Source organism: Rana temporaria, chromosome 5 (assembly GCF_905171775.1).
Source record: "Rana temporaria chromosome 5, aRanTem1.1, whole genome shotgun sequence".
Taxonomy (NCBI): Eukaryota; Metazoa; Chordata; class Amphibia; order Anura; family Ranidae; genus Rana; species Rana temporaria.
This window is the reverse complement of record NC_053493.1, coordinates 238153958-238179881: the sequence shown is the minus strand read 5'-3', so window position 1 is coordinate 238179881 and position 25924 is coordinate 238153958. Positions and strand designations below refer to the sequence as shown.

Below are 25924 nucleotides of genomic sequence, written 5' to 3'. Positions count from 1 at the left end.
CGCATTTAACTGCTTAAATAAACTAAAACCCAATGACAGATCTTTACAGATCAAATGTTATTTCAGTCATTACACTGAGAAATATTACTGTTGGAAAGGGCTGAACTGTAAAGCCAAAACTGTTTATAGGAAGTTATTTAAGGGAGCAAAAAAAATATGCAAAAAAAAAAAAGCTACAACTTGCAACAAACCAAAAATGATGATTTCAGCCTGCATTGTCTTACATTTCATACGAAACAATCAGTAAAAACCGACTCTTATGCTTCTTGCACACAGGAGTAAAATAGGCTGAAATGATGCATTGTTGTCTATACATGCACACCGATGAATAAAAATCAGTATTACAGAGCAGTAGAACAAAATTAGAAAAAAAATTACATTTTAGTAATTTAATAAAATGTTTACACAAGTATAAAAAGAAGGAGTATATTACAATACTGGCAATTTAAAAGTCTAAAAAAACTATTCACCGCTATATCGCGCTAGATATACTTGTGCCTATTCACTTGTCTTGTTGCTGCTGTCGATGAAACTGTCAAAATAATAAAACCACAGCGCAAACAATCCCAAAATAAGGGGCACATTCCTAAAGTGCTGTGCATATACATAAAACATTTACTCATCTATATACTTGCACACCTTTACACGCCTATACTCATCCATTACTCAGGTTTTTACACAGTGTGTCCCCTTGCACACGGGTGTCACAAGTTTCTGAGTAAACATCAGTAAATTATGACACCCATAACTTATTCTATCCACAAAAAAAAAAAAAAAAAACGCCATGGGCTATCAGAATAGGGTAAAATAAATGTTCATGTGACTTTCAAGACGGTACAAAATATTAAACCTACACAAGAATCACCAGTTCTATAAATAAATGGGTTACATTGAGGACATCACAACGTAAAAGTAATTTAGTCCAGTTGATCACCACGATTAGACCATTTCTTTAAGTGAAAGGAATTTGAGTGTTGGGGGGGTGTGCATTACAGGTAGGATGCCATGCATCACGGGATTAAACTACCTTTAAAGGTTAGCAAGGTCATTGGTGTGCGACCCGTTTATTCCCATCACACTTGCTTTTACAGCGGGGTAGATGCTAAGGCAGGGACCTGGAGGCCCAAAGAGAAAATTTATAGGCTGTGTGGATTACACTAGGTTTCATTCCCATCAAAAAGGAGGATACCGTAGGCAAGAATCAAAATAAAAAATAGCCTGGATAAACCCATTAGATCCCACAATGCAATTAGTGGAACCTCTACTCAATTCAATTTCAACCAGGAAGCTCTCGTCAAAAAAATTCTATTGAACCCCCCAATGTAATGGGGCACATCTGCCACTTGCCATCAGTGTTGGGGAAGGCGCTTTTCAACTGTACACCAAGTAAATAGGCACTTTTCAATTAACCAGCTAAACTTGCCATCAATGTATGGAGCCATACCCATTCACCAATGTAAGGGAAGATTGCAATTTCAGGTTTCATTTTTGTTTGGCCGATTCCATGATTATTACTGAACATAAATTAGGTTATATGGGGAAGGCTCGTAGTAAAAATTTGACACATAGAGAAGACAACTTATTTCATGAGATCTACAACTTACTGATCATTCCAATGTATTCATAGCTGTAGAGAATTTAATTTAAAGCAGGGGTTTCTTGAGATCAATACACTAAAAAGGGTTCTTCCATGGGGCTTTTAGTTGCTTATGCAGAAGCTATGGAAAGAATCTGGCATACAAAGCATGAACCCATAGATGTACTTCATGTTCCAATGATACAGGTTAGTGCACCCTTTATGGATACTAGGTAAGTGAACCCAATTCAAAAATGGTAAAATAGGAAGTATGACTGTATTGAAAGAATTGCTGCTTCCACTAGATCCTATTTAAAACAGGCATTTGCCCAGCCATAGCTTGCACCTGACAATGAGTGGAGGGGAAAAAAGTTGGCTAATGGCAGCCTATAATGTAATTGAATCCAATCGCAGCCAAATGATCACATCAATTAAAAGAACGTATGAAAAAAAAAAAGCCTAGCAGCAAATGTATCAAGCAATTGTATGCACAGCAGCCATAAGCGAAATCTATGTAGTTTAACATTGTGCAATATAGGCTATGCCTTTAAAGCACATTTTCCCCATTCCTCGCTACTTGTTTCCCCACTCATGTTAATAAAACTACGAAATCCATTACCTAGATCTGCAAGCATTGATTTTACGGTGTCAAACCTCCTAGGAATGGAAAAAAAATATGTTCAGATCCTGTGAAATATAAAGGTAGCGGTGTTAAAGACACAGGGTTAAAAAGGGAAGGGAAGTTCTGTGTGGATTTAATAAGCTGATGTGAAACAGACCTGACCAGGATTGAACCCTGTCAATAAGGTCTTGTTCTTCTCACCCAAGCCATTTCTCAGACTTTCCAACCACACTGGAACATTTTGAACTAGCAGTGGCACTCGCTTCCTCACTACTTCCTTTCCAGGTCTATCGAGTGATAGGCCCGGGATTTGCAATGAGATGGAAACAGGCAGCAAGTGCTACTGGTGTCTGGCTGACGCACAGTGCAGCTGATTTACTGTCTGGCAACGTAACACAGACCATGCAGATTGATGTGGAACTCCACCAGCACCCATAGGCCACAGTACTGTGCCGGGTGTCAGTTTTCAAAAAGGGTCAAGCAAAGCAGCCAGTCAATGCCTATAATCGAAGCATTGACTCTGGGCTAGAGCACGTGCCAAGATCCTGTAATGAAATCAGGGAAGGAGGAACATTCCAGGAGTGCTAGATGTGATAAAATACACAGATTTGTTTGTCCAGAGCTAAAGTTATTTTCCGCAAAGGGCTACAGGCTATCAACTTTGATGATGTTTGACCATATATATTAGGCAGGGTGGGTATTCATAGATATTCACTAATGTAAGGTAAACAGCTTTAACTTGCCGACCCAGAAAATAAAGAATCATGCTTTATCACCCAGTAGTACTTTAGAATTAAAAAAACCCGGCTACAGTAGTAGAAAAACATGTATATTTCGCTCATTTCAGACCAATTAGCTCATCACAACTGGCATTTATTTCAGCTAGTTTAAATAAAGGATTGCTTTTTAGCCACATAATTGGTTCTCATGAGTACTTAGAGTCAACAGCAGAGGGCAAATGTTCATGAAAATCAAATACTTGGCTGCACTACTCTCCCTGCATGCATGAAAATCAAATACTTGGCTGCACTACTCTCCCTGCATGCTGGAAAATGTCTAACAGCCGATATGGACAACTTGCTTCTGGTCCCTAGGAGCGCAACAATATAAATAAATACTGTGTTTGTTGGGGTAGAGGGTTGTTCAAAGCAATTTTAAACTTCAATATGGATGTTAAGCTTTGGCTCACACCTGCTCATATTCCCCCACTATTGATCAGTAAAGCCGTCCATTACTGAACGTTGCCAACGGTGAGATGCAGGAAGTGGGACAGGAGGGGCCAGATTTTAATGTCTGCTAAATTTAAAATTGGCATAACTCTGCACCCTGGAGTATTGGTTTCTGGGGCACATAAACCGCTTACTAAAGACAGGTGGGGCACCTGTAGAGGCCTGCTTTTAGATCCAGATGAAGACAAAAAAAAAAGTGTTTATTTTAAAAATTCAAACTGCGTTTTACAGACAAATCTTTCGGTACATCAATTCTAGTATATTTCAGATAGAGAAAAAAAGCTGCGCTATGTGAGAACCTGTACTACTCACCCACCTTACTGGTATGAATGCACCCACGGTTGGAGGGCATAGTGAAAAAAGTGTAAACACATAGAATATATGATAATTACCAGATGAAGGGAATCAATATGAATGATTAAACATCCTAATTATGTGAACAAAGTATCATGTATGTATACAATTAAATGTTCTTATTGATAGTTAATATGCTTTATAAAAAATACCACTCAAAAATGAAATAAAATATATTATATATCCATATAGAAAATGAAAAAAGGGAAAAGGGAATGAAGAAAAACACTCAGTGATTGACAATGATAAAAACAGTGATAGTGACCATATTCTCCAGGAAAAAAAAAAAAAAGTCCATATAAAGTGATCGGTGACAGGTAATCCAAACCACCCACGAAGAAGTGACGATAGAAAGCTTACCGGATAAATATGATCTCTTGATTATAGGAGGAGATCAATAGGTGCTTGTGGTTTATAACCCAACCTCGGGTCTATAGTGCCATGCAGCGGACGTCTCAGCCTCAGTAGTAGTGGTTCTCATAAGCATATACAGGTTTAGTGTGTTCCCATAAAACCAGAAAGGCCGATGTAGTGTAAAACCTTTACATTAATAAAAGCCAAGATGAATGGACACTTTGTTATGTTGTTAAAAACAGCATATATAGAAGCCGAGCCGACTTGATAGCAGCCCGTACAGGGCCATGTCCCTCTAGTGATGAAGTGTTGGGAGGAACGACGTTCTGACGTCACCACTTGTGCGCCAGTCCCTGAAGTGTACGGGCCCCTATTTCTATATATGTGGTTTTAAACTACATAACTAAGTGTCCATTCGTCTTGGCTTTTATTAATAAATGTAAAAGGTTTTACACTATAATCAGCCTGTCTGTTTTTATGGGAACACACTGAACCTGTATACACTACCACCGAGGCCAAGACGTCCGGTGCATGGCACTGCAGACCAGAGGTTTGGTTATAAACCACAAGCGTTTATTGATCTATGATCAAAATAACCTTCATCTGGTAAGCGGCTGTGTTTTCTATCCTCACCACTTCGTGGGTGGTTTGGATTACCTGTCACAGATCAATTTATTTAGCCTTTTATGGAGAATATAGTCACTATCACTGTGTTTATTATTGTGATCACTGAGGGTTGTTTTTCTTCCCTCCCTTTCCCCCCCCCCCCCCCCCCCCCCATTTTCTCCATGGACCGATTTATATATATTTTTGATGATCATCATTTTTGAGCGGTATTTTAATGAAGTGTATTAAGTAGAGCTGCACGAGTAATCGTCAAGAATCGTTATCGCGATCTTGTTCCCATTGCGATTCTTGACAAAGGGTTTCACAATCTGACATGAAAATAATTTTCTCTGCACTTTGGTATGCAAAGAATTTCCTGTCTGCTCTCAGCCAAAAGTCAAAGTCTGGGCAGCCTGCCAAGTTTTGAAAACATTCTTTATCAGTGGAAAGTCAAGTCTAAACATTGTATCACATTGACTTGTACATCAAAGGAATAAACTTCTGTATGTAAATTAGGAAGGTTTAACCACTTAAACACCAAACCTTTTTCTGACATCTCTTCAAGTTAAAATCATTTTTTTTGCTACAAAATTACTTAGAACCCCCAAACATTATATACTTTAGTAGAGATCCTAGAGAATAAAATGGTGGTTGCTGCAATATTTTATGTTGCACTGTATTTGCGCAGCAGTCTTTTTAAATGCATTTTTTTGGGAAAAAATAACTAATGAATTAAAAAAACAAAATTATAGCCAGTAAAGTTAGCCCATTTTCTTTGTATAAATGTAAAAGATTTTACACCGTGAGAATCGAGAGAGAATCGTGATCTTCATTCTAAGCAAAAAAAAAAAAGTGACTAATTTTGGCCAGAATCGTGCAGCTCTAGTATTAAGTATCGCGTATGTATACGATTTAATTTTTTTTTGATAGTTTATTCACATTATTAGGATGCTTATTCATTCATATTGATTCTTCACCTGCCAATTATAATATTCTATGCGTTTATACTAATACCACTTTTTTCACTATGCCCTCCAGCCGTAAGTGCATTCATACCAGTAAGGTGGGCGAGTGCAGTACAGGTTTTCAAACATGCACAGCTTTTTTTCTCTATATTATTTTATAGTTGTATAACATTTTCAGTTGCAGCTTGGTTCATCCACCCAAATAGCGCAGATTTTATTTTTCCATACTTTCTAGTACAATTTAATCTAGCTTTGAGTTCTGGGCACATTTCACATCTTCGACTGCTCCTATCATTGTCATTCACTACTTTGACATAAAATAGGATTCCAATAGACTGATAGCTGGTATCATTTCATTCAGACCATTGAATCTTTTTTTACCAATACACAAACATCCTGGGAGTATATTTACATTTTTGCTACAAAACTGACTGACATTAACCACTTCCCTCCCAGGTCAATTCTGAACACTCCTACATATAAAAATGATACTTTTTGCTAGAAAATTACTCAGAACCCCTAAACATTTTTAAAGCAGAGGCCCTAGAGAATATAAATGATGGGTGCTATGATTTTTCAATTGCTTTTTTGAAAAATACACTTGGGGGGGGGGGGGGGGGGGGCGATTTGCAAAAAAAAGGGCAGTGTTTACATCTGCCAGAAGCGAAAGTTTTTAGCCTCCCAGGACCATGCAGACCACCGCAGCTCTACAATAACCTGATCATCCCAGTACACCCACTGAAAGTTCAGGACATCATGACTTCCTACAAGGGGGAAAGTGGTTAAAGAGTTTACCAATTGGGCTGGATCAACCACAATTTGAAGCATCTGCGTATGGAAACCAATTATCTTCAAGCTTTAATTTTCAAAGGTTAACTGAACAAGCTGAAACTAGAATCCCGATTGGATGCCACGCACAGCTGCTGCAAATTCAGTGTGCTCCAGTTTTCGAAAATCCCCCTTCCGAAAAAGACTGCACATAGTGACATGACCCATAGAAATATTCCCTAAAGCAAATCTGAGAACACTGCTGAAAATAACAAACAAAACAAAATAGAGGAAAACATGGAGCAATTAACCATTCTGAAAATATGTTGTACATAAATTCTAAAAAGTTATGGCTAGATGCCATTCTGAAAAGGAAATCTTCTGTAGCACTGGCAACAAAACAAACAAAGCATGAATAGAGCAAATACATACACAATACTATGGTCTGGTCTAGGTAAGAGAAACATGATGCCAGCCCCAAAGAGCCCTAAATTTCCCACTGAAGAATGTTAGGGAAGCAAAAAATGATTTATTACACAAAAAGTCACTAATGGGCCATACTCATACACCCTTCATTCAAAAATAGCAAGATCCTAAGTATCCTGATCGAGTCAGCCAAGATAAACCCACCGGAGCCTAAAATCTTCTTATGGTAAGAAAACCAACAGTGTTTACCCATGTGAAGTCTGCAAGTACTTGCGCTAGTCTTCAAATAAATTCATGTGTCCCAACCTACCAGATTGAAATTTACTGGCATTTCCAAACGTTACAAAATTACAGATTTGTAGCCTAAATTGGTATTTAGGCTACAAATACAATATGCAATTCGCAAAATGATTTAAGGTAGAGGAGGCAAATTTTTTTATTTTTGATATAGCAAGTAGCTCAGGGACTGGCCTCAGGAGGGCAAGAAATTAGAATGGACGGCACACACAAAATGGACTCTCACAGTGACTGACAGCAGTGTGCAGCAGCACAGATTATAAGACCTCACAAACACAACACGTCCCCTCCTGAGCCACAGTGACCGTCGCTCTCCAAGTCAAGTGGTCCCTCCAGTCTAAACAGCATTGACGGTCCTTGTCCCAGCCTGCCTTGTTCCCATACTGTCGACCTGCACACACAAGGCTCTGGCCGCACTCCTTGGCTCCATTGCTCCATGACGCCACACGACATGCTCAGTTACTACCTTCACCAGAGCTGCCAGATCACACTGTAGCAAGAACTCGGACGGCCCCAGCCGGCTCCGGGCCAAGCGTCAGCCATATTTTTTTTTTTTTTTTTTTTTTTTTTTAAGATATTTATTAGGTTTAAAGACAAAGCAACCTACAAAAAAAAAATACAACCTGGTCATAAACATTAGGCAATACACTCGAACATAGAAAGATAAACTGACATCAGTGCAAAATATAAAGTAGGCACAAACTAGTCGGCTGAGGCCACAGTCTTCAATATCCTACACAAAATGGCAGCGGAGACTATTAGGCTTCAGTCTTCAAAACCACACCAAAGATGGTCGCCGTTCACAAACTAGTCTACATGGGCTTTGGTCCTCAATACCACACGCAAAATGGTGGTCGTAGTGAGATTAGGACGCAATGTTATGATAAAAAGTGATAGTGACGCTCTGGGCACTCCAGAGGTCAGGTCGACGAAACGGTCGAGCAGACAGAATGTCACAACATACTTCCGAAAATTGTCTTTAATTGCTTTGCTGATTCTGCCTAAATGTGGAGTACCTAGTTTTACTACTAAAGGTAAACTTTTTTTAAACGGTATCACACTATTGGGATTCCTTCTCTTGCATATGAGCTAAATACTGGAATCACCAGCAACACAGGGGGACAAAATATTGCCAGAGTGCCGCACAGGGCATACACTGAAAGCTTTTCACCCCAAGAGGGGGTGGAAGATCTGGTGAGTGTGGGTCACAGAGCACAGCTGGAGGGGTCACTGTGTAAAATATGCCAACAGAGCTGCACTTGGCACAAGTCACTTTTTGAAACTCAGCACTTTGATATAGAGATTACAGATATATAGATATATATTAGGGATGCACCGAAATGGAAATTTCAGAACCCAAACAAAACCAAAAAAAAATAAAAAAATTCAGTCCGAAACCGAAAATGAATTTTCTTTGTCCCCCCCCCCCCCCCCCCCCCCCATTTAATTTTTTGGCGGCAATCGATGTGGCAATAATAATTGATGGCACAGTGGCTGCATGTGATGGGCACAGTGGCTGCGTTTGATGGGCACAGTGGCTGCATGTGATGGCACAGTGAGGCTGCAATTAATGTTTTTTGGTAGTCAGATAAGGCAAGCATGGCTCAATAACACACAAACGTTAAACGTTTGTGTGTTAAGCCATGCTTGCCTTATCTGACTACCAAAAAAAAAATATCAATTTCAGCCTCACTGAAAAAAATGGCACCTCAGTTACACACCCCCCCCCCCCCGGAACTAGCCATTTAACATGAACACAGGGATAAAGGTTTTGTGCTGTTAGTGCTTACTTTTAGTACACTGCTAGGTTTCTCCTATCACATGCAGTGTGATTACAGGCTCCGACACAGCTCCCTGCGCGCTCCGAGTCCTCCCTCGCCTCCGGCTGTGACGTCACGCGGCTCACGCTGCTGGACTATACCAAGAGTCCAAAAATCAGGAGAGCGATCGGCAGTCGGCACACAATTTGTACAGTGCCACTGCTCGCGCTATGTACAGGTCTGGCGGTCTGCGTGTACATAAGAACATTGCCCCCCCCCTCTTGTAAACTAAATGGTACAACCCACAGCTTTATTATCGACAATTTTTACTGTGTTTCGGCAGGGACCCAAAAATGCTATTTTCGGCCGCAGATAATCGTGCATCCCCATTTTATTTATTTATATATATATTTATTTAGGGATGCACCGATTATCGGCAGCCGATACATATCGGCCGAAAATAGCATTTTATATATATTCTCATTCTTCACTTGTGCATAATTGGATTTAAGTCACAATTATCGTTTAATTGTATATCCCCTTTAGAGCACCCATTGGATAATTTATTTAATTGTTATTCATTAATATCACAATTAATTTTTCTCACTAATATTTATGATTTATTAAGGTAGCGCCATTTCTACTTTTTAATTTATTCACAATGCTAAAAGGCTCAGGTATAATACCGGGATATAGCGAAGGTCCAGACATTAGAGATCCCTGAGGCACGGCCGATCAATGGTCAAGCAAGAGAAGTACAATCAGTGCTGGGAGAGGGTTAGCGGACTAGCCAACCATCTACCCCAAATTGTGGAATGTTTTATTCTGTTTCCGGTGTTCAAAAATATGTTTATAAGTGGGATAGCGTCATTAGTTTTAGCCAGAGGGATTTCAGAGAGGTCTGTGCGCCCTTCCAGGACAGTAAAATAGCTTTAACATAGAAGAGTATACGGAGCAGTCTTGTCATGTGATGATAGATGTAATTTGCCAAAAATGCCTAATAGGCAGTTCTTGGGGCAGATTAGGTTTGTGGGTCCCATTTGATTTCTAATAAAAAGCAGAGGCCTTTTGTCTCACATTTATTTGGTTCAGATGGTGTCAAGCGTGTGGGGCAGCAACATGGTGAGGAGTACAAAGACAAGTGTCTTGCCTACAGTCAAGCATGGTGGTGGGAGTGTCATGGTCTGGGGCTGCATGAGTGCTGCCAGTGTTCTATCGAATAGTCCCTGGGATGTGCTGCGCACGCGCCACACGGAACAGCACAACAGCCGATTATACGTTGCGACAGCGAGACTGCGCCTGTGCACAATAGCCGACAGAAGTTTTTCTGTCAGATTATGCCTCATGCTGCCAAGGCATATTCATGTCGGTGAGGGGTGAATTTGTACATGTTGGGTCAGATTTTTAAATGATGGGCAGTGCTGACAAAGGGGTGGATTTTTCAAATATGCACAGTGCTGCAAAAACATTTTTTCTGCCATTTTTCCTGGATGCTTGTGGGGCGTGCCCATCATTTAAAAATCCGCCCCTCATTGATATGAACATGTCTTGGCAGCGCGAGGCACAATCTGACATAAAAATTTCTTCCGTCGGATATTGTGCACAGGCACTGTCTCAACAACCGATTTTAAAATCAGCTGTTGTGCTGTTCCGTGCAGTGCATGCCCAGTACATCCCAGGCACTTTGCTAGCAGGCACTAACTGACAGAATGCCAGCACTGGGGAGCTACAGTTCAATGCAGTAACTATGAATGCCAACATGTATTGCGACATACTGAAGCAGAGCATGATCGCCAGAAACTGCAGCCATCATCCCGGTACCTTTTTTTTTTTTTTTTTTTTTTTAGAGCAGGCGGTCAGCTTGTCAGGGACGACAACTGATGTGGCTAAAAGCCACTCGGCTGTTATACTGGAGGAGCGAGAGGGGGACGTCCACTCCTCCCGCCGCTCTTACCGGTCCTCCCGTCCTACCACTGACGGCTAGAGTAAGTCTGTCATGAAGCCGGAAACTGCTTCGTTCCAGTCTTCTCTGTAAAAAACAGAAGCAACGTCACCTCTTCTGCAACTCTAACATGGTAACAGTCTTTTTTTCAAGCACCGCCTATGGATATTTTTAGGAACCATAGTTTGTCGCCATTCCACGAGTTTGCGCAATTTCAAAAGCATGACATGTTGGGTATCCATTTACTTGGCATAACATCACAAAACTGGGCTTGCTTTATGGTTTCATATTTTTTTTTAATTCATGAAAGTGTAAATAGCATTTGAAAGACCGCTGCACAAATACAGTGTGGCATAAAATATATCTATATCTATAATTTTCCCAAGTACTTTTCTAGCAAAAAATATGGATTTTAACTTGCAAGCAACAAATGTCAGAAAAAGGCTTAGTCATTAAAGGGTAAAAAAAAAAAAAAAAAAAAAAAAAAAAAATTTAAAAGCGAGCATTTTTACTAGCGATTTAAAATCAAATCCACCCCACTTTTGGTAAAGCAAATACGGAGTCTGCGCAGATCTAAACAAACTGACTGCTCGCACGACATCTGAGTGCAGTCTCTTCCAAACACGGCTGAGAGAAAAAAAAAAAAAAAAGCAAAAAAGGTTTTGATTCAAATGAAAGGTCGACTCCACTTCCATAATTTTTGCTTGAACAAGTCATAACATGACCCCGTCGTTGGTGACGGCTCAAGCATGGTTCCCTGCACGAAAGGGCCGCCAACTCCAAAACCAAACCCTTCTAGCAAAGGTGATCACCACCAGGAAGGCTAGCATGTGTGACAGCAAGACTAATAGAATTTACTTGATGAGCTCACACTGTTTCTGTAACACAGACAGGACCAAGTTTAAGTCCCAAGGACACATTGCTTCCCCCCTCAGGTCACCTAACGAGTTAAACCCTGCATAAAGGTTCAAATCAGTAAATGGGATGCCAAGGGCCTTAAAAGAATACTGACAAGGCCAAAATCTGAACCTGATTGTACTTCACACCACGCAATATAGGCTTTACAGATCCTAGTTACCACTTTTCTGGTATTCACGAGGGTAGACGCCACTGGTCCCAAGATGCCACGTTCCTTTAACAACCCGACTTAAAAAGCCATGTCGTCAAATTTAGAGACTATAAACCGGGGTGGGACATAGGACCGAGACAGTAAATCGGGGCGGCGTGGAAGCATCCGTGGCCAGTCTATTGCCAATCTCACGATCTCTGGAAACCAGGCCCAGAAGGCTGGTGCCACCAGGAAGACTGGTACCCCCTCTGAATCCTGCACAACAACAAAAAAAAAAAAGAGAGAGGGAGAATTGGTTCCATGGAACTACTAGAGCATGTGCTCCGATTGACAAGGGATCCCTTGTTCACAACAACTTGCTGTAGCTTGTTGAACCTGGATGCCAATAGAACAGCCTCTGGTCATACAACGCTGGCAGATTTTTCAAAACATGTTTGGCTATATGGACTTTTCCCCTGGGCAGATCTGCCTTCCAGTTCTCTACTCTTGGTATATGGACCGCCACATGCCCCTCTGCCCAGGGGAATATGTGGTTCACCTTTGAGTTGAAGGGCTACCGTTACCACCCTGGTGGTTGATCGAGGCCACTAGTGGCATTGTCTGGACCCTGATAGGGCGGTCCTGGAGCTCCACTGTCCAGGTCCCCAAGGCCAGACGTACCACTCATAATTCCAGGATGTTGATGGGCAGGCTCTGCTCTGGCCTTGTCCCCTGAGCTGTGAACCCCTCTAGGGTTGCTCTCCAACCTGAGAGCCTGGTGTCTGGCCAGTACTCTCCAAGACACCGGAAGGAAGTATCTTCCCTTTTGCAGGTTGTGATCCTGCAACCACCGGCTTAAAGCGTGCCTGGGGAGATAAGGACATTGTGTAATCCAAGGCTTGTGCTCTCCTTTGCCCAACTGTCTTGTTGTATAGACTTAGAATGGAAATGAGCATAGGGAACTGCCTTTGGAGGATACCATGCTTCCCAGAAGACTCATACAGAGCTGAATGGAGGATTGCCTGGTGCCCCTTATCTGACGCACCTGATCCTTTGGGCCACAGATCTTTACGGGTGGCAGAAATACCTTTGTCTGGACCGTATCTAGGATCGGAATTGGATACTGGAGGCCAATTTTTCGGTATTTATGACCCTGCCCAGGCCTTTTAAATACTGCACTGTGCAGGCTATACTGTGTACCAGGGCCTGTAGAGAGTGATCTGAGCAGGTCATCCAAATATTTGAGTACCAAGATACTCCAGACCCTTAAAAGACCCAGTACAGGCTAAAATATTTTTGTAGTTAACTTTTAAGGGTGTGCAGCAGTCCGTTTCCTTTTTTTGTTTTTATTGTTGTGTTATACCCAGTAAAGGCGCTAGGATCTTTGTAAACAATCGAGGTGCTGTGGCAAGCCCAAAGAGCAGTGCCACAAACTGGAAATTTCATTCTAGTGTGAAATCGCAGGAACTTCTGATAAGGCTAAAAGATGGTTATATGTATATAGTAGGCTTTGATAGCTATGAAAGCTAAGAAGTCTCCCATCTGAAGCAAGGCTACTACCGAGCGGACTGACCCAATCCTGAAGGATTGAAACAGATGTTGGTTCATGGATCTTAGGTTTAAGATGGTCCTTCTGTCCCCATTTGGCTTTAGAACCGTGACCAGGTATAAATGAAACCCTGTGCCTCGCCTCTTTCGAACACCGGAACCTGTATGATCACTCCCTGATGCACTAACTGCTCTAGAGCTTGAAACAATACGTTTATTTTTGGAGGATCCGCAGGAACGTTGGCTCTTAGAAACCGTAGAGGAAGCCTCTTTAATCCCAGCTTGCAACTGCAGGACACTGTTGAGATGACCCACTCGTCCTGCACCACTGTTTTCCAAATGTCTGCAAATTGGAGCAGCCTTAACACCTCCCAATAGAGTGGGGGTGTCCCCTCAAAAGGAGGGCTTGGTGCTGGGTTTAAAGACTTGGCGGCAGAACTGAAAGAGGAACCCTGCCAATAACTTCTTACAGGGAAGCTCGGCTGACCAGTTCTTAAGCCACACAAGTCTGCACATGTGTACAGACAGGAGAGCCAAACAAGACCCTTGCTGTATAGAATTTTTTAAAGGTATCTACAGAAAAAAAAAAAAAACACACACACCCTCAAGGAATATCTGCCCCATTTTTAGCAAGATCATCCAGGTTAAGCCTGTCCTGATCCTTTAGGACTGGCAGACTCCACTTCCTGAGACAGCTGGCTGAATAGCTGAACTGGCAAAGGAAAAAGAAGCCTTTAATAAGGACTCCAGTTTGTTAACAGGGTCTTTCATTATGCACTGGACAAGTTAAGTTGTTTAAAGGGACTGCTGCACCTATGGCTAGCATGGTCCATTTCTGAATGAACGTTTCCTCCCTGGGAAAAAAAAAAAAAGGGATGTGTTCCCAAAGGGAAAACCTCTTTGGGAACACCCCGACAGGATTTTAGTTACTATCAGCATAAAGTCTCAATAGTGGGTGCAAGAGGAAAGCCTGGGCAGGCTAAAGAGGGTTCAGGGACTCCTAAGAGGACAAGGGAGGCTCAGAATCCTTTGCAGGAGGCAACTTAAAGGCAGAACGAACCATCGGTAAGAGTCTGGCTCAAAAACCTCTGCTACTGAGAGGCCAATACCAACTGGACATCTTCTGGTCCAGATTTCTCAGAAGCACACTCATCTGCCAGGCCATCTGAGTCCTTGGCATCAAGCTCTTCCCCTTCATTAACCCATTCTTGCTCCAAATTAGGAGGCTCAGGGGAGGGGGATCTGTCACACTGCAGCATGGAGGCAATCATGCCAGCAATCCTGTGCTCCAACCCAGCTACAGCTGGGGACAGTTCATACCAGGAAATAAAGAGTGAAGTAGCAGCATTGACCGTAGGCACATCGGCTCAGATTGCCCGGAAGCCTCTGGGCTCTCAAAGTTAACCAAAATTAGGGCTTCGACTAGGTTCCTCATCGACCTAGGTGTGCCTTTCCCTGTAGTGTTAGCCCCGCTCCTGTTTTTTCAAGACATTGCAAGCCACAAGTGCTCCAGGTGGTGGAATTGAAGACAATACCCTCCTCAAGGTGGAAGTAGCAGGTGCAAGCTCAGCGCATAGTAGTGAAAGGAGAAAATCTGGACAGCCGTACTTTAATAAAAACACCTTTATTTGTGAACACTTTAACCAGTTCCCGACCAAGTCACGCAGATATACTGTGGCACAAAGTAGGAACCAAGTAGGATAGATATATCTATATCTACATCTCTTTTCTCCTACTCTCCTATCCCCATACAGTTCGAAATCTCCTATAGTTTGCAGACACTAACTTTCGCGCAAACCAATATAAGCTTATTACAATTTTTTTTTTTTTTTTTTTTTTTTTTTTTTTGGTAAAAAAGTAGAAATTTATATTAGCCTAAACTGAAGAAACACGTTTTTCAAAATTTTGCTTTGTTTATAGCGCAAAAAAATAAAATTCGCAGACGTGATCAAATACCACCAAGAGAACGCTCCATTTTGTTTGGCTGCAGCGTTGAATGGCTGAGCAATTGTCAGTTAAAGCGATGCAGTGCCAAATTGTAAAAGGTGCTCTGGTCAAGAAGGGGGTAAAGTCTTCTGGGGCTGTAGTGGTTAAGTATACCTTAATGGATTTTTTTTTCCCCCCCTTTTTAAAAAAGTCTAGTGTCACTTTAACCACAGTATTCCGTAACGTAAAGATTAACCAAGCACGGATCTTTCGTACAGCACGGGCAGTAGTGAACTCATGAAAAAAAGGTCTAGATTTTGTTCACAAAAAAAATTGTTTCTTGGCACAATAAAAAGGGTACATTTTAAAAGCACTGGTGGGAATGGTTTCTGCTCAGAAGCGAGAACAAGCAGCACAGTATCAAGATTAAAAAAAGGTTCATAACGCACACATTTTATTGACCGGCTGTAAAAGGAAAACAAATGCAGCCTTATTCTTAAGCTTAGCGCTTACCCTTGAAGCATGCAACACAGATATATAATATTTCAAAATACTGGCATCACAAAGTTCATACGAGTTTGTTCATTCCATATTGCTTTAATTCAGAGGACAAACTCTGGAGTCAGTTCAGGAAGGCCATAAGAAAAAAAAAACTTTACATGTCCTTTCACAAAGAAGTCTTTTAAGTGTCAAAGCATATTACATTAGAAAATAAACTGGAAAGTCCCCACTTTGCTGCTCCAAATCACCTGAACAGATAAATTTAACTAACTTTATAAGCTGTGGGGAGATTTAACACTGAACATGGGTTTTAAGCTGCTGCATTATTTAAATTCACAGTATTGCCCTTAGATTTCAGCTCTAAAAAGGTCTTAAATAGACCTTTGAAAGTGCCCAACATCCCGGAATCTGCAGGAAATACTCAGGAAACCTCCCAGTCTCATTTACTCCATCCCGCCTTTGGGTTCTGAAGTATTTTGATCAGGTTAATAACAAAGTGTCAGAGAAACAGGGCACTGTAGTGTTCTTGTTTCAAGCATTCTGCTTTGCCAAAAAAAAAAATTCCTTCATTACCTTGCCCTCAGAAAGCTGACATTTAAGTGATTTTGCACAGCTAGGATACCTACTGAAAAAAGTACCTTTATTGCTAAAATGTATATATTAGGCAATTTGTTTCAGTGAATGCCCATAAAACAAAAATGAGTGGAAACAGCTTTTTAATTGTGCTGTAAATCTTCTGCATACACCGCAGCCTGTACATGTGAACCATCAATAAGCACAGCACATTTCACAGTATAGGTCTACAGGGATCTGCTGCATATGGCTGTGGGAAAAAAGACAGAGCAATAACGTCCTGTGCAAAGGGAAAGTCACGGGACTATCCAAACGTTCACATCATCCCAAGCTGTATATGCATTACCGCTTTAATTGACTCGAAGAACTAGAAATGAAACAGGACTAGTGTTTTAAAAGTACAGTGGCTTTAAATATATTAGAGACCTTGTGGGACTAATCTAGTCATAGACATTTAAAAAACACAGAATGTACCAATAAACTGCCATGCCATTTTATTTGCTCCATGGAGCAAGACATATCACTTCTGACTTAATAGGAACAATAAATATTCATACTCCCACAGGGACGCTGGGACGTCATACCAGTTCTCAGCAACTAATAAGTGGTCACTGCAAACTGTGTACAACACCTCTGGCATATGATAGCTTGAAAAAAAAAAAAAAAAAAAGAAGTGTAATGGAAAGTTGCCTGTCAGGACTGCACTGTCAACTCCTAAGTGCCCACATGGGGGGCTGAATAGCATGGCACATTACGTAATTTTACCCATGCATGGGTGAACGTCACCTCTGTTGACAGGCAATCTAGCTGGCAAACATCAACCTACAGATCCTAAAACACAAAGACCTTTATTGCATGTATTCGGTTATATGGCTCTGCAAGACTGCAGTGTGTACTGCAATTGTAATTTAATGCCAATAAAAATGACCTTTCCTTTCTAAAGGGGAGCGTCTGTGCTTCCAGCCTCTTCCAATAAGCATTGTGAACTGGGGTATATAATATACCATTAAGTGGGAAGTGCCTGTGATACTCAGAAAGCCACATCGCTTAGAACTACAGTATCTGTACTGCATATATGTGCCTCCATGTCTGGAGAGGAATCATTTGCCGTTTGATTGTAAAGACTGTTACTACTACCGCCTCTCGGTAATAAACATTACCTTGTTCAAAGAACTTTACGTGTGTCTCCCTCAGTGAATCGCCGCACCCCTCACCCCGCTTACATGCATACAAAATTGTCAGCTCAAATTCCTGGAAGGTATTATTGCACAATTAAAAAGCAAGAAACAAACCGAAGACTCAATGGTATATTCAACAAACCAAACCCGATTGGGGGTTAAATGCGTTTTAAAGGAGAGACGCGGCCTGTTGCGCCTTACTGTAGAGTCAGAGCCTGGCATTGGCACTGGATCTGGCAGTGTTGCTCAACTGCAGCCTACAGCAGGGTCAAGGACTTTTCCATTTAGTGTCCAGTAAACAGTACCTGGATTATGAAACTAGCTGAAGAAATTACAACTCTTGCCAGGTACAACCGTTCTCCACATGTAGTACTAAACCCTCCAATAATTTGTTTTACCTCTCAACACCAACGCATTACATTTGAACAATGCAAAATCCATACTTCAGATGTGTGCCATGGCACCAAGTCACAGCACCACATCCCCCAAACTTCCAAAGAGCGTGTGTCCCAATTATGCATGTTACTTTCTAGTTGTAACAAAACTGTAGTTGCATTTAAAATAGGCAACTAATACCAAGCAGTATGGACCATCTGAAGAGTCTACACTCCTGTAACCACCAAAAAAATGAAACACCTTAGTTATTTTTCAACTGTTGGGTTAACCGTCCAACAAGTGCAATTCTAAGATCATATTTACCCCCCCAAAAAATGGGCACTGGGCTAAAAATTAATAACCAGATTTGTCAATTAAAATGGCGATAGAAAACAGCCTGTGACCACCAGACAGGCCTCAAGCACTCCCATGAGAAAGTGCAGACAGCAGCCCAACATCTGCAGACCAGTATTTATAGAAATGTTAAAAAGGTCTTTGAGACTCCTCCACGCTACAAATTTCACTGCCAAATGAAAAATTCTATTGGAAAACTATTTTCCAGACATCTGCTGATCTCCATTCCTACATGCTCACTGGGAGATGGCACATTAGTGTCTAGCTTTAGTTTTACATACAGTGCCTTGAAAAAGTATTTATAACCCAAAAATTTTACATTTTGTCTTGTTACAACCAAAAACGTAAATGTATTTTATTGAGATTTTATGTGATAGACCGGGGATATGCAATTAGCGGACCTCCAGCTGTTGCAGAACTACAAATCCCATGAGGCATAGCAAGGCTCTGACAGCCACGAGAATGACACCCAGAGGCATGATGGGATTTGTAGTTTTGCAACATCTGGAGGTCCGCTAATTGCATATCCCTGCGATAGACCAACACAATGGCACATAAAATTGTGAAATAGAAAGAAATGATAAAAGGTTTTCAATTTTTTTTTTTTTTTTTTTTACAAATATGTGAGAAGTGTGGTGTGCATTTGTATTCAGCCCCCCTGAGTCAATATTTTGTAGAACCATCTTTCACTGCAATTACAGCTGCAAGTCTTTTTGGGCATGTCTCTGCCAGCTTTGGACATCGAGAGTAATTTGTGTCCATTCTTTGCAAAATAGCTCAAGCTGTCAGATTGGAGGGAGAGCATCTAAACAGCAATATTTCAAGTCTTGCCACAGATTGTTGGATTTAGGTCTGGAATTTGACGAGGCCATTCTAACATGAATATGCTTTGATCTAAACCCTTCATATCTCACATACACACACACTATATATATCTATATATCTATATATCTATATATCTAGACATATAGATAAAAAATGATCTGCATGTTCAGGGTCATTGTCTTGCTGGAAGGTGAACCTCTGCCTTAGTCTCAAGTCTTTTGCAGATTCTAACAGGTTTTCTTCTAAGATTGCCCTGTATTTGGCTACATCCATCTTCCCATCAACTGATGAGCTTCCCTGTTGCTGCTGAAGAAAAGCATCCCCACAACATAATGTCACCATCATGTTTCAGTGGGGATGGCGAGTTCAAGGTGATAAGCAGTCTTAGTTTTCCACCACATAGCATTTTGCTTTTATGCCACTAAAGTTACATTTTGGTCTCATCTGACCAGAGCACCTTCTTCCACATGTTTGCCGTGTCCTCTCAGCTTCTCGTAAACTGCAAATGGGACTTCTTTTGGCTCTTGCCACTTTTATTAAGGCCAAATTTGTGGAGTGCACGACCAATAGTTGTCCTTTGAACAGATTTCCCACCTGAGCTGTGGATCTCTGCACCTCCTCCAGAGTTACCATGGGCAATTGGCTGCTTCCGATTTCTGCGTGCCTTACCCGTCCTTTCAATTTAGGTGGATGGCCATGTCTTGGTAGGTTTGCAGTTGTGCCATAATCTTTCCATTTTCAGATGGATTGAACAGTTTTTTATATAACCTTACCCGGCTTTAAACTTCACCACAACTTTAACTGACTGTTCCTTGCCTTCATGATGCTGTTTGTTCACTAAGGTTCTCCAACAAACCTCCGGGGGCTTATCAGGAGTAGCTGTAATTATACCAAGATAAAATTACACACAGGTCCATTTACTAAATTACGTGAATTCTGAAGGCAATTGGTTCCACTAGATTTTATTTAGGGGTGTCAGAGTATTGATTTGTAAAAATGTTCAAACACATTTATAATTTTCCTTCCACCACAGTTATGTGCCACTTTGTGGTGGTCCATCACATAAAATCCCAATAAAAAAAGCATTTTGGTCGTAACATGACAAAAAAAAAAAAAAAACACATTAGACAATTAAATCCAACAAGTGAAAATTCTGCAGGTTTAATGTTCACTTGTGGGAATAAAAGTTCATACCTGGAGAAGCAGCAAGAAACAAGTCATATTTGACATGCATCAAGTCATGCATGTTAGAATCCACCAATGGCCAAAGAATGCTGTGTAGAGCACAGATCAACAAGGTGCTTATGAGGATTTTCCCCTCTACAGAGACTATATACCCAATCTGTGCGCGCATGAAAATCCCTATACAGGGAGATAAAATGGAAGTTGGGCTCCATGTACACAGGATGTTTTTACAACTGCTCCTAAATGACAGATAGTAACCCACATTAAAAACGTTAGTTTTGCCGCATTTGCGTTTGGCCATTTAAAAAAAGTTTTTTGAAACTTCTCCAAACACGAAAATGCCTATAAACGAAACGCTGCTAAAGGCGGGTTACCGCCTTTAGTCAAGTTTGGCATCTGGACCCATTTTTTGCTTTCAAAGAAACGCTGTTAAACGCAACTGCCTAAAAACGGCAACAAACAAGACAGTGTACATGGTCACATAGGACAACATTGAATGAATGAGTTCAGGAGCAGTTGAAAAAACCGTCCAACTGCCTCTGAACGTACATTTAGCAGCGTCCCGTGTACATGGGGCTTTTGTCAATGCTGTATGTAGCAGGTCAGGTGTCAAAAGCAAATTCCACATATGGCCTGTGAACAATGAAAATACCCAAGTCCATATCCTTTTGCAGTTTGGGTTTTAATTACATTATAGAATGCAAAAAATAGTATTTAAAGTGGTTGTAAAGGCTTTTTTTTCCCCTTCTGCCATCAAACATGTTATACTTCCCTCCTCGGTGCAGATGCTTTTGTACAGAGCAGCCCAGATCCTCCCCTTTCCAGGTCCCTCAGGCAGCCAAGCCAAAGCTCTGTATCCATTCAGACACGTAGCCACACCCCCTCTCCCGGTTGACTGCTGCCGGAGCCAATAGCGCCACTACCTGGCTGGGCCAATCAGGAGTGTCCTGGATGGCTAAGGGGATGAAAGACATTGCTGGAGAGAGAATAAACTTGGGTAGGTAATAAGGGGGAGCTGCTTTAGTTTGTCATCTTAATGCATAAAATTCATTAAGATAAAAACACTTTCTGCCTTTACAACTCCTTTAAGCCTGGCAAAAAAAAAAAAAAAACACACTACATTAAGGCGTGGCTGAATAGTATACATTCTTCATATACAACCACACAGACATGCATCTTACAGCAAGAAGTCACTCAAACAGCCACAACATACAAGAGCCCTTATCTTATGCTCACTTGTCTACAATCTTCAAATGCTGTCCCCCTCTGATTATAATAAGACAGGAAAGTGCACATAGTGAAGGAACTCTTACTAGGAGCAAACCTCTGCACAAGTTTGGCAATTGATAAAGGGTCGCTAATCCTGGAAAGATTCCAGAAAGTGCTGAACTTTCATAGCTGAAAAGAATGAAATACTGGGTGGGTGTCCTTTGTTCGGAAATCTTGTGACCTCAGGTCTGAACTCACACTGGACAGCTCCTTGAAAATGTCTCCCTTAACGCTAAAAAGGAAGCATCTTACATCCTCATTTTTAAAAGATCCTAATGTGACTTTTCAACCTATCTGTGTCCTGTCTGACAGCTCGGCACAAAGCCTCATCCAAAACTGGCTCAAGTGACAGCAGACAAAATACAAAAGGTAGAGAGGTCTGTTTTTTCAATTAGCGTATTGCCCATGGGACAAACAATCTTTAAGGACTTCATGTCAATGGATCTTTATCAAATCTTTGTTCACAAACTCCCTAGAATGTGCTAAAAGCCGAGATTTAAAACATTTTGAATAATTGTTCCAAATGAAGAAATCAGGAAGCCAAAGTAAGTCGTGACCTTACTTCGTAAAGTGGGAGCTACGTCTTATTTTCTCCTTGTTCTGCAATTACGATAATATTCATATGCAATCTGCAAGGTTTGTAATACCCTTTGGAATTTCTTCATTTGTGAAGAAAAAAGATCAATAAAAACATTGAAAATTAAGTGGTAGCTAGTCTACAAATAGCAAGTATAATAGCAATAAATTTGTAAAAGTCCTTCTCATGGAAAATCTGAAACCTTACTCAGCAAGGTATGCGTTTGTGCTTTGTTTTAGTTGTGAGCACCATAAATTTTTCTAAACTTAAATGTCTTAACCAGTTTTAAGTAAATGGTTATATATAAAATCAGAGTGCTGAATTCGTATCCGTGCTGACGTCACTTACGGTATTGACTCTGCTCATTCCCTACCAGTTAAATCACGCCCATGTGGCATCAGGGTAAAGGGGGGCCAAATACAAATGCACATCACACTTTTCAGATACAGTGGGGCAAAAAAGTACTTAGTCAGCCACCAATTGTGCAATTTCTCCCACTTAAAAGACGAGGCCTGTAATTATAGGTATACCTCCACTATGAGCGACAAAATGTGGAAACAAATCCAGACAATCACTTTTTCTGATTTGAAAACATTTGCAAATTATGGTGGAAAATAGTATTTGGTCACCTACAACAAGCAAGATTGCAGGCTCTCAGACCTGTATCGTCTTCCTTTAAGAGGCTCCTTTGTCATCCACTCATTACCTGTATTAATGGCACCTGTTTAAACTTATCAGTAAAAAAAAAAAAAAAAAGACACCGGTCCACAACCTCAAACAGTCACACTCCAAACTCCACTATGGTAAAGACCAAAGAGCTTTTTCGAAGGACACCAGAAACAAAAATTGTAGACCTGTACCAGGCTGGGAAGACTGAATTTGCAATAGTCAAGCAGCTTGGTGAGAAGAAATCAACTGTGGGAGCAATAATTAGAAAATGGAAGACATACAAGACCACTGATAATCTCCCTCGATCTGATCACAAGGACGGTGAGCAAAAATCCCAGAACCACACAGGGAACCTAGTGAATGACCTGCAGAGAGCTGGGACCAACGTCACAAAGGCTACCATCAGTAACACTACACTGCCAGGGACTTAGATCCTGCAGTGCCAGACGTGTCCGGACCCATCTGAGGTTTGCTAAAGAGAATTTGGAGGATCCAGAAGGGGATTGGAGAATGTAATATGGTCAGATGAAACCAAAGTAGAACCGTTTGGTAGAAACACAAAACTCGTCGTTTGGAGGTGAGAGAATGCCGAGTCGCAACCAAAGAACACCATACTTACTGTGAAGCATGGGGGTGGCAATATCATGCTTTGGGGCTGTTTCTCTGCAAAGGGAACAGGACGATTGATCCGTGTACATGAAATGATTCGGGCCATGTATCGTGAGATTTTGAGTGTAAACCTCTTCCCATCAGCAAGGGCATTGCAGATGAAACATGGCTGGGTCTTTCAGCATGACAATGATCCCAAACACACCAATCGGGCAACGAAGGAGTGGCTTTGTAAGAAGCATTTCAAGGTTCTGGAGTGGCCTAGCCAGTCCCCAGATCTCAACCCCATAGAAAACCTTTGGAGGGAGTTGAAAGTCTGTGTTGCCCAGCAACAGCCCCAAAACATCACTGGTCTAGAGGAAATCTGCATGGAGGAATGGGCCAACATACCAGCAACAGTGTGTGACAACCTTGTGAAGACTTACAGAAAACATTTGACCTCTGTCATTGCCAACAAAGGATATATAACAAAGTATTGATGAACTTTTGATTTTGACCAAATAAATTTTTTCCACATTTTTTCTCTCATAGTTGAGGTATACCCATGACGACAATTACAGGCCTCATATTTTAAGTGGGAGAACTTGCACAATTGGTGGCTGACCAAATACTTTTGCCCCACTGTATTTGTAAAAAATGTCAAACACCATTTGTCATTTTTCTTCCACTTCACAATTATGTGCCACTTGTTGTTGGTCTATCACATAAAACCCCAATAAGATGCATTTAGGTTTCTGGCTTTAACACAACAAAAATGTGGAACATATCAAGGGGTATGAATACATACAAAATTATCTCTCACCATCTTCTGAAAAAGCTAGTCGCCTTTTTCATAATTTCAGTTGCCAATTTAGAACAAATGGTCATAATCAGAAGTTTTTACGTTAAGTCAACAATTCAAAGCACCAAAACCAGAAGATCCGCATGACATCCCAGCGACAAGCATTTTTCAGAAGGTGTCCAGCAATTTTAGTCTAAGATTAAAGGGAAACCTCTCAAACAATTGTGTTCAGATTGGGTACATTGACCTCTCCTTGACACCTTTTTTGAAAGGAGCAGGCGACTGAACGCATTAAGCTACATTAAAAAAAATAGGTAGACACCGTCAAAAGCCAGTCTTTACATATTAAGAAGTTTTGTTTTTATCCATAGAACGTTAAGACTACAATTTGGGTTTACACTACAGCCATACCCATGTTAAATGTCTTAAGTTAATGTTTTTGGACCTTTTCACTCCAGGTGAAGTAGGGTTTGTGTTGGGTGGCTATTCCAGAGCAGTCCACCCACAAGGCAAAATATAATGGAGGTTGATTTTTAAATAGTGGAGAGTGCAAAATCTGGTGCAGCTGGGCATAGAAACCAATCAACTCTAGCTTGTTAAGTTTTGACAAAAAAAAAAAAAAAAGTTAGAAGCCAATTGGCTACCATGCATAGCTGCACCAGATTTTTCACTCTCCAATTTTTGGATAATCAACCTTATTGTCCCCTACCTGGCCAGCAGTGTGGACTTTATTGGAAAAAAAAAAATAGTGCAATGTGGCACAATCAGTGCGTCTGCACTACTGTCAGTCTACCACACAATAATAGTGTGAGCGAGCGCTTCTTTTCACAACAACATGAATACCTCACACCCTGGATGCAGAGAGGACTGCTGCTGTGTGAAAATTAGGTGTAAGTTTTGCCCTCATACTGGTCAAATAACGGAAGATATCCTGTGATGTCATTAGCACAAGCCTGAACAAATCACCAGTGTTCATTTTGTCCGCAAATTTCAATTTAGTGATAGTCTTGGTCTTAGGACTAAAATGGCATTTTAGTTTTAGTCCCATTTTAGTCTTCTACAATTGTTTTAGTTTGTCGTATTTAGTCGACTAAAATCGACAGTACATTTTAGTAATCGAATCGGTGTAATTAAAATGTAATGCATTAGTTAACTTCTCTACAATTTCGAAACTCATTATATACTGCTGGAGTGAAAAACAAACAAAAAAAACGAATGTTATTTATGGTATTGAGTTATAAACATGCACTACAAACCAGTGCTCATTTTGAAATCAAATTTTAATTTAGTTTTAGTCTTTTGACTAAAAACGCATTTTAATTTTAGTCCCATTTTAGTCTGGACTAAAATGACATTTTAGTTTGTCGTATTTTAGTCATCTCAATTGTTTTAGACGACTAAAATGTTTTAGTTGACGAAATTAACACTGCAATTAACAGATCTAGTAGCCAAACTGAAAAAGTTGGAAGCTATAGACCGTGGTCATGGCTAATGGCAAACAAGGCTGCATTCACAATTTAGCATTTAGTGACTGCGCACAAAATTGCTCGACTTTGCACCCCTTTCTGAAATGCGCATAAACATGTACCCCAAAACAGAAATAAAAT

At 40.8% G+C, this 25924-nt stretch overlaps 1 protein-coding gene across 1 annotated transcript in view; it reads right to left on the bottom strand.

Annotated features, from left to right (window-relative positions):
* GMDS (GDP-mannose 4,6-dehydratase) overlaps positions 1 to 25924 on the bottom strand; it is a 699766-nt gene that overhangs the window by 594911 nt on the left and 78931 nt on the right. The window lies entirely within an intron of this gene.